The following is a 10,798-nucleotide window of genomic DNA, read 5'->3' as shown; positions in this document are numbered from 1 at the left end:
TTTTTGCAATATGCAATCTAAATCCAAACTTTGCAACTCATTATTATGTTCACTATGCATTGCGAGAAACATTAATGCATTGCAAGTACACTGGCTGCCTCTAGAATAAATGTTGTACCTTGGATCACTTTGACAGTGGGACGCCACAACAGACAGCACATATGGATTCAGGTCATCTGTACCTGTTGCAGAACTGGCAATACTGCTGGTGTCTAATTGAGCTTTTACCTTCCAACGCTGCTTCTGGGCAACACTTCTCTTTCCTTTTCTTGGCATGTTAACAGTGTTTTAAACTAAATTTGTTTATATACAAGTAATGTATTTTTTTATGCAAATAATTAAACCAAGAACAACTTTTAGTATCTTAAAAGTATCTTTTTACTTGTATAAAATGCCTATATAATCAACTACACAGTAAGCTTATGAGATATACAAGGCAACTTAGGTTGAGCAGATGTAATGCTTAAACACAGATCAATTTTGAAATATATGGTAATATCTATTATTCAATCAATTACTCAAGGAAGTTAAATATATGACACACAAGTATGTGAAACGATTACTTGTGTAACTGCAAACACAAATGCTATAACTCTAATACTAGCACAGATTTAATAACTGAGACTAATGTAATACTTAACACAGATGTAATAACACAGACTAATGTAAAACAGATGTTATAACTCAAACTAATGTTATACTTAACACAGGTGTAATAACTCAAACTAATGTAATACTTAAAACAGATTTAATAACTCAAGACTAATGTAATACTTAAAGCAGGTGTAACAACCAAGACTAATGTAACACAGATGTTATAACTCAAACTAATGTTATACTTAACACAGATTTAATAACTCAAGACTAATGTAATACTTTAAACAGGAGTAACAATCAAGACTAATGTAACACAGATGTTATAACTCAGACTAATGTAACGTAATACTAGCACAGATTTAATAATTCAGACTAATGTAAAACTGGCACAGATGTATTAGCTCAGACTAATGTAATAAGTAACACGGATGTAATGTTTATAATAAATAAAGTGTCACCCAAATGTACCTTAACGTCTACTGTAAACAATTTTTTTTGTATCAAAATGTGATTAACAAGACTACAGAAAGAATATTTAATTGAACAGTAGGCTTCAAAAGCTGAGCTTGAATCAGTGGTACTTCTTGAAGACAGCAGGCAGCAAGGTGTACTGGAAGAGATGTTTGGAGCTTCTTTTCTCTTGTAGTAGTTGTAGTTCACTAACTGGTGTCAATGTTCACTTGGTTTTTGTAGTAAGGCTCACAGGAAGATTTTCAGGTTCACAGGAAGGGGGTTTTCAGAATCACAAGAAGCGTTTTTTCAGAATCACAAGAAGCTTTTTTCAGAATCACAAGAAGCGTTTTTGTACGTTTTCAGCGTCTGGCCATTTTTTTAAAGATGCGTAGGCAAGCAGCAAGATGCATTTGTCAGGTTTGCATTGGTAGATTGCATTGGGGTGCGTTGGGGGTGCAGGCAAGCAAGCAGCAAGCAGAGCAGCAGCATTTTGGGGGGGGGCATGGCCAGTTATTTTATTAGTTGATGAAGTGAAAGTACAGAATGGAACAGCGGTGAAGATTTAAGCAAAGTAAAGGTTTGAAATTTAATTTAAAAAGTATTGAAAAGACAAGACAAGAACATACAACAAACAGAGAAAAAAAACAAGTTAGTTACACTGTAAAGACATAATATAACATAACAAGAACATTAATTATTGAAAATGGAGCAGGACATTACATGCATTACTATATTATCTGTTTATCTATTTCTATTTTTACTAAATGTGTTATGAATAATAAAAATCACTACTTGTATATTATCATGTAAAATATTAACTTTTTCATGACAGCTCTAGTTGCACTTAATAATCTCACAAAATTGAGTACACCCCTCACATTTGCAACCGTTTTAGTTTATCTTCTCAAGGGACAAAAAAAAACTAAATGATTCAATGCATCGCTATGGGGACGTGGCAGATACCAGTTATCAGAACCAAAAAGTGGGACTCAGCTGGGGGAGCGGTGCTGCACACGGACAGCTTGAAAGAGTGCCCACTGCACGAGCACCTACAGTGGAGCTTACACAAGCAGGAGAGAAAGAAATAAACAAATACATCTAGGACAGCCCTATTTCTAAACTGCAAGAAAACAAGATACACTTTGTGACGGTCTTTCTCTGCCTTTTCTCTGTTCAGTGAGTTGCAGGGGGAAACAGCACATTTAATTGACTGACTCATCTGATTGTGCTAATAGCATTTCCTTAAACTATCCGCTGACTGTTTAGATATAAGAACATGAATAAACTTAAACTGTAAAAATATCCACATAGCTTGTTATCTTAGACGCTGGTTGCGCTGCATTAGATAAATACATTAATACTGCCAAAATAATGATGATGATGAGATGCTTAACGTTAGTCAGTTTGTGGAAGTTAATGCCAGTTAACATATAGATTTAATATATGTCATGTTTAATTACTTTTTTACTGGCTTTAATGTCTTACAACAGAAACAGAACATATATGTATAAGAATGACAATATTGATCACTTAGTTGCATTAAAGTACAGTATATGACAGTTCAGAGACTAGTAGCAAAAGTGCAACACTAGTCTGGCTTTGAGATGGCATCACAAATATGATAATTACTACATCAAGAATCAATTCTGAATTAAACCGGGACCTAAGAATTGATTCTGAATCAATTCATGAGGGTCCAAACGATTCCCAACCCTAGAAAGTACTACAAAAATTAAATTTGGATACATTTTAGAATCAATGTGCTACTTGTATAGCAAAATAGATTTACTATCCTCTGAAAATAACTAAACCTACAGCCATTATTGTCAAAATAGCTGACAACAAAAGAGAGTACACCCTATATGATAATAGATGTTGTAGTCCTCATGCTGTATGTCAGGTGCAGAAGCTGGCTTAAAAAAAACATAAATACTGCCAACATTGCATTACCAATTGCAGAAGGTCAGATTGTCAGTGCTCACCCAAATGCCACACACTGCAACAATTCGGTTTGCATGGCCCAACACCACACACATGTTACAGGATATGGTTCCTGCAATTCATGGTTAGGTTATCTTCAGCAAAATGTTTGTGTGGTTTCTTGCCAGCTTCAGAAGAGGCTTCCTTGTGGAATGACAGCCATGCACTGACTTACTGTGGTGTGTGACATATAATTTGAGCACTGATAATCTGACCTTCCAGTTCCTTTTGTAAAGCAATGTTAGCAGCACTTATGTGTTGTTTTTAAACTGCTCTAATACAAGATAACCAAATTTGTAGGGTCCGGTCTAGCAAATAAAAACATGAACATAATGAATAGGCTTTGTATAGTTAAAGGGATAGTTCGGCCAAAAACGATATTAAACCCATTATTTACTCACCCCCAAGCTGTCCGAGTTGCATATGTCCATCGTTTTTCAGACAAACGCATTTTCGGATATTTTAGAAAATATTTTAGATCTTTCAGTTGATTAAATGTAATGTTACGGGGTCCACCCATAGTCACCGACCTTCAAGTCCAAAAAAGTGCGTCCATCCTTCACAAATTAAATCCAAACGGCTCCAGGATGATAAACAAAGGTCTTCTGAGGGTAATTCCTGCGGTGTTGTTGTAGAAATATCCATATTTAAAATTTTATTAGCATAATTAACTAGCTTCCGGTAGCGCCGCCATCTTAGACTCCTCTGTATTCAGGAGAGAGTATTAGCGTAGTGTACGCACTCTTCTTAGTGACATATGACAAATTCGGAGGGCAGGGGCACAGAGCAGCAGCAGAGTAGCCTCCGTAGGCTGCGTAAGCACTCATCCTGAATGCGGACGCGACTAAGGTGGCGGCGCTACCGGAAGCTAGTTAATTACGTTAATAAAATTTTAAATATGGATATTTCTACAACAACACCGCACGGATTACCCTCAGAAGACCTTTGTTTATCATCCTGGAGCCGTTTGGATTTAATTTGTGAAGTATGGACGCACTTTTTTTGGACTTGAAGGTCGTGGACTATGGGTGGACCCCGTAAAATTACATTTAATCAACTGAAAGATCTAAAATATTTTCTAAAATATTTTTTTGTCTGAAAAAAATGGGGGTGTTTTGTCTTGGGGGTGAGTAAATCATGGGTTTAATATCGTTTTTGGCCGAACTATCCCTTTAAATAATATACATTTATAATCACTTGGGTGTACTCGCTTTTGTTGCCTATATTGACAATAATGGCTGTATGTTCAGAGAACAGTTAATCTGTACTACTATACAAGTTGCACTTGACTACTCAAAAATATATCCAAATTTCTATAGTACTGTTCCTTGAGAAGATATACTAAAATGGTTGCTGAAATGTGAGGGGTGTAAGATACTTTTCTAAGATACTGTAAATCTGTAATATCTGAAAGTGTTACTTACAATAATGAATAAGACGTCCAATAGAAAAAGTCCTAAAAGAACAAAAAGACACATTTTGGTTTAAAGTTCAGACAAAATATGATTAAAGTTATACAAAAAAATACAGCGTCATCAACCTTTTGTGTTTCTGCCATCCCCCAAGTCATACACAGCATTCCCAAACTAGTCATATCCATTAGGGCTGTGTATCGCAAACAATTTCTGAACTCTCTTCAAATAAACACACACTTTACACCTGCAGCTCTTTGTCGTCTTTGTTTCTAAATGCATGACTGTCGGGCTTGTGCACAATTTAGAATTTCAGGATTGGCCTCCATTCAATTCATGAATTGGTATTTTAATTGACTCCGCCCTACAGGAAGTTGAATTTGAATTGGAATGACAGGAAGCAGAATTAAATTCATGGCAATTCAAAGAAATTCCACAGTCACACAACAGAAAGAATCTCAAATAGATTCAGTGTTAGGAAAGTTACTTTAGAAAATTGTTTGGCAACCATTTTAAATACTTGGTTAAAGTAAAGCATTCTGGGAAATGAAGTCATGTTCCATCATGTTCCACAAAATTACAATTACAAAAAAATCAAACTTAATTATTTGTAATGTGACTAGAGTTTTTAACATTAATTGGTAGGGAAAAACATTTCCTGTTAATGTAATCTGTACAAGTAGTTCAAACTAATAGAACATGTAATGCAATCATTTCTGACATATACTGTAAAGCTTCATTTTTAAATATATATACATTTCTATTGAATTGCAATTCTGCTTCCTTTAATTTAAATTCAATTCAAATTGAAGAATTTAATTGGAATTCAGGAGTCATTCTCAATTCAATTCTAAATTATGCACAAGCCTGATTACTGTATTATAACTGTACAAACACACCGCTGCAGACTTGAGCTTCCAAAGTTACTGGAAGTCATTCATTTACAATGAAAGCTGGCTTCTCTCAGCTGCAAGGGGCGTCAAATCCATTAGCGTCGCATTTTGGGCGTCTTGAGGGGCCATAGCGTCAATCAGAAAAATGAAAGAAGCTCAACTTTATGGTAATAAGCTATGGCGCAGTTCAGCGGCAAACAGCGGCAAAACGCCAGCAACCAATCGGAATATAGCATAGACGTTTTTTGCTGGCTGATTCTGGAGAAACATACAATGTTAACTTTCGTTTTGTGTAGAAATTGATAATCACTGTTGCTGTCGTTTCCTATCATTTATGATATTAAATTATTTTCATATAGGGACCAGTTACAAAAGAACGAGGCATGGGATATAATAGCTGGTATAGTTGGTGTTCCCGGTGAGTTTGTGAAGTGCGTGCTGATGATTTATAATATTTTACTGATAGATACTCAAATGTGTCTGTGTCTTGCCAGTAGAACTGCACAGCGTATCATTTAAGCATCGATATCACGATGTATTAATCCATATAGTAAGATCGCAGGTAATCCGTGATTCATGTTTCACAGTAACACAGATTTAACCAATTGCACAGATGCAATAAAATAATAATAGTAATAATAATAAAAGGTTTATAATGTCAATGTATTTTTTTTCATTAACATTTCATGGTGTGACAGACTTCAGAGCAGCCAAAGCGTCAACAAGCTTCCCCGTACTTTTTGACAAGCATCCTTGACCGGGCGGTCTGAGCTTCTTTGGAAGCTTAGGTCTGCTGCGGTGTGTACGTACATTAAGAGTGTGAATAAAATGCCACGCAATAGGTTTATTATAAATTTCTTAAGACACGACATGCAGTCTTTATGTGCAATTCTACTTAAACTGCTGAATGGGTGAGTGATGATATTAAAGTTAAGATATCTGCTTATAAAGAAAGAGAGCACACACTTAGGAAAGGAGTGTGCAGACGAGTGTGCGTGCAAGACGGAGACAATAGCGGAAAAAAACCCCAGCTCATCGTTCTCCACTCCCCACTTAAAGGAGTAGGCCACTTTAAAGATGGGGTCCATTGACTTATAGTAAGAAAAAAAATACTATGGTAAGTCAATGGGCCCCATCTATAAAGTGGACTACTCCCTTTAACGTTCTCCACGGGTCACATGCTTGCGTCCTTTCCGTATGACCTCAGACTAAATATACTGTAATTCCTCAAATTAAAGCCGTTATTCAAATAAACGCCGGGCCTCTGATAGTGGCCGGGGGCGTGATCATCGCAGACAAATAAAGGCCGGTCTCAAATTAAGGCCATGGAAAGATGAGTGTCGGGGGAAATGAGTGAGAGCTTACTTGCGCACCGTGTGAATGCTCCGTAAACGCCTCGTCCGTTTGGTGATACACGCGCGCGATCTGCGGAGGCTTGTGTTGCAGACCAAAGCGCGAGTATAAACAAAGCTTCAGTTTATACTTCAAAGCTTTTTAGGCGCAGTGTGAGCGCAATCGCAACTGTGCGAGCTTTCACCTTCATCTGCCTTCGTTAAAACCTTTTAATGCACGCAGCAGGGCTAAGTGAATATCTACGGTGCACACGCGACATATCAATTAAGCGATATCACAGGCATGTGAGAGGGCTTCATACGACTCTGAATAAAAAACACAGACTTAACATTACGATGGGTTCCAGTGTTAAGAGAGTGCTTTACCTCCTGCTTTGTTCAAAACAAATGCATTCTAATGACGAAAGCTCGCCCGGGCTCAGATTGATAAAAGTACAGTGTGAGTGCGTGCATGGAGTATAGAGGGAGGACGATCGCGCTGGGGCATGGTTTGGATAATGTGAGCGCGGTGTTATCTCCTAAATGTATTCAAGTTCATCATAATGCACAGCTGGCAATAGATGGCAGTAGCTACATTGGATGGGTCTCATTTAATGCTAGTGACGGACTTTTCAACAACCTTGAAAAAAATTATGGTTAAAAATGAATGATCTCTATCCACTAGAACGCTATCACTTTTAATTTAACGGCTAATTTAAAACAATTATTTATCAAACAGATGGAATTTGAAATAAAGGATTGTCTCTAATAAAGGCTGCTTCAAATAAAAGCCTGTTACCTTCGGCCGTTTAGGTAAATAAAGGCCCCCGTCTTTATTTGAGGAATTACAGATCTGTAACACTACCTTCAAAATTGTGTCAGAATCGATATGGAAGCTACTGTATGAATGCGCACATCACCAGGAGCTCATGAGCTCAGCACTAATATGCATTACAATAAACAATACAATCCTTGGGTAAAATGACCCTGTTATTGGAATAGAATTGTAAAGCAGTCAGTTATTTACAAAATAATTGTAAATGAACAGGTGTAGGGCTGGGTACCGAACGTCGATACTTTTATGGTATCGAACGAAAACTCAGATAATTTGAGTATCGAAAAATTATTTATCTTTCGGTGCCAAATTTCTATTCCAAAAGCCAAGCGGCTGTGTCTGTGTGAGAGCCTGTACTTGCGTGTAAGGACCTAAAGCGCCGGCGATTGGCTGTCCACCACCATGTGACGAGGAGGATTTCTGAAAAATGTTCTTAGTGACGTATGACAAATTCGGAGGGCGGGGCAGAGAAACCTCCGTACGCTGCATAAGCTCTCATCCTGAATACAGAGGAGTCTAAGATGGCGGCACTACCGGAAGGTAGTTAATTACGTAAATAATATTTTAAATATGGATATTTCTACAACAACACCACACGGATTACCCTCAGAAGACCTTTGTTTATCATCCTGGAGCCGTTTGGATTTAATTTGTGAAGGATGGACGCACTTTTTTTGGACTTGAAGGTCGTGGACTATTGGTGGACCCCGTAACATTACATTTAATCAACTGAAAGATCTAAAGTATTTTCTAAAATATCCGAAAATGTGTTTGTCTGAAAAACGATGGACATATGCAACTCAGACAGCTTGGGGGTGAGTAAATCATGGGTTTAATATAGTTTTTGGCCGAACTATCCCTTTAAAACAAACTAAAAACTGGTTTGCTAATTTCACTTGAATGAAATTACATTGAATGCTTTTTCTACTTTTTCTCGCTTTTTTATAATGTATTTAATATTTTGATAATTATGAAGTTGAGTATTGTTTACAAAAAAACAAACATGCATACAAATCTTCCCAGTAAAACTCAGTCACCCATTTAAATATTTTAACTTCTGTCAAAGCTGCAGCTATAATGAACTCACTTATTTAAATACTGTTAGTCCAAGCTAAATACCATTTTACATTTCATAAAATAAAGCAGTGTTAATTATATTCTTAATTTCTTTATTTTTGTTTCCTTATTTTCATAAAAAAACTAATAAGTCCAAAAAGCACAACCAGTTGTATTAATAATGTTACCCTGAGTGAGAAGTGTTACCAGAATTTGTTTTAAAATGTGTGTGTATAATGTATTTTTGTTAATGTTTCAATGGATTTTAAAACATATGGTATCGAAAAAGTATCGTTAGGAACCGGTATCGAAACTGAGGTCTCGAAATTGGCACCGGATCGAAAGATTTTAAACAATACCCAGCCCTAAACAGGTGTTACAAAAACTACTAAGGAATTACTTTATTCAAAATGACACAAAATTGACTTACCTGTGCAATGTGGATGGCTCTTAAAAGAGCCTTTTTTGGGTTCACTTGAATATATCCACTAAAAAGTGGGGTTTGTTGTGCAGCACCACAAACTGGATGTTGGCTGATGTTTAGGGAACATAAAATGTAAAACCAGAAATAATCACTTAATATCTACATCAAATATTACAAGTCTGTATACAGATAATTTATTATAAAAATACTCACACAGCTGAAGCAATGACCTGTCTGTAGAACAGAAAAAAGAAAGAGAGACGTTACTAACTAAAAATGAAATGCAAGTAAAAAAATGACTTGCCACACATGTGTCTAGACAGCACAAACTATGTGAAGGCAAAGTAGTGACGAGGAAAGGCAAGGAAACACAACTTAGCACATTATTAGAATTGCTATAGCAGCATGTAACTTTAAGTTAATGGTATCCAGAATCAGAAGTACATTGTAAACACACGTATATTTTGTTTATAAGACCCAGGGTTCCCCAACACCCTTAAGCAAAACTTTAAGTGTCTCACAAACAGACACAGATGATCCATCTCGTCACCCCTGCATGTTGGCACCAGTGGATGCTGGCTGGAGCCCTCAATACGACCGTGTAAACAAAATGCTAACCCTCATGCTAATAAACGCTAAACTTTATAGTGAACGTTAAAACAAGTAAAAATATACTTTAACTCGTGTTACATCTCTAATTGTGACAAAAACAGCTCACATTTAAACCACGCGTGCAAAGGTACCTGTATTTCGTGTGGAATTTACGTTACTTGCACTATATAACATAGTTCCCTTTCAGTCGGTCACTACGACGTCACGTCGTGACCGACGAATTGGGAACTCGCTTAGAGAGACCAATCTGCTTCGAATACTACAAAAAACGCCAATGAACTTGGCATTGAGATATTTGCATAATGCTGGCGCCGCCCCGCCAGGTGCGTATATAAGACGCACGTGCAAATGAGGAAATCAGCTTTTTATCGCTTCGAAAGCCGGCAGTATCTGCTACTGAGAAGCTACTTTACTCTGTTGGGATCGATTGCGGAAGTTGGTTGGACTGGCAGTACCACAGCGGACGCTTCGCAGCATTCCACAGGCTCTGCATCTTTTTTGTTTTGAGTTTAGTGTGTGCGTTGCCTTTCCCTGTGCGCATCATCAACTGAGCATTTGAGTGAATTTCCCTAAAAGAGTGATACGAGAGAGCTTTGTGCCTTGTTAAAGGCAGCCACTCTCTCGTATATCCGGCGATTAGCGTCCTTTTCAGGATGGCTTTTCGTCCGTGTGATCTTGGATGCGGGAAGTATATGGGTCCGAAGGACGGTCACGAGCGTTGTCTTTCGTGTTTGGGCATCGAGCACGCAGAGGCAGCGTTCGCTGGGGGTAAGTGTTCTCACTGCGAGAACATGTCCCTTGTGGATTTGCGGAGACGGTTGTCTTTCCTCCGGGAAAAACGCAACCCACGTCCAGCGAGTTCCGAACGCCGCCACGGAGCGGCCGTGAGGCTCTCAAAGGACGATCTCCGCATCACTGTGCTGAGCCGGTCGGGGGATTCGTCCTCCGGCTCTCAGCCTCCTCATCCACAGCCGGTTGATGTGCCGATGGAGACTGTAGAGTCGTGTTCTGCGATGTCTGCAGGATCTGTCGTGCCTCCCTCCGGGTCCACGGAGACCGCAGCATCCGAGGGTGGGCCCTCTCCCTCTGAGGATCCGGATGTCCTCCCCCCTTCCGGACGGGTCGTGACGCCGGATTTCGATCCAGAGATGGTGGCCGTGCTCTCTCGAGCGGCGGAGACCGTAGGGTTGGAGTGGGTTCACCCC

General features: G+C 38.4%; 1 long non-coding RNA gene across 1 annotated transcript; it reads right to left on the bottom strand.

Moving 5' to 3' along the window:
* Positions 1 to 418: 418 nt before the first annotated feature.
* Positions 419 to 9,755, bottom strand: LOC141362850 (uncharacterized). Its single transcript, XR_012368423.1, has 4 exons — positions 9,195 to 9,755; positions 8,988 to 9,090; positions 4,455 to 4,486; positions 419 to 1,416 (listed from the first exon to the last, which is right to left on the bottom strand). It is a non-coding gene; the product is annotated as an uncharacterized lncRNA (long non-coding RNA).
* Between the last annotated feature and the right edge of the window lie 1,043 nt (positions 9,756 to 10,798).

The sequence above is a fragment of the Misgurnus anguillicaudatus genome, unplaced genomic scaffold (genome assembly GCF_027580225.2).
Source record: "Misgurnus anguillicaudatus unplaced genomic scaffold, ASM2758022v2 HiC_scaffold_29, whole genome shotgun sequence".
Lineage (NCBI taxonomy): Eukaryota > Metazoa > Chordata > Actinopteri > Cypriniformes > Cobitidae > Misgurnus > Misgurnus anguillicaudatus.
Note: the sequence above shows the minus strand (reverse complement) of the source record. Positions and strands in the feature narration are given on the sequence as shown.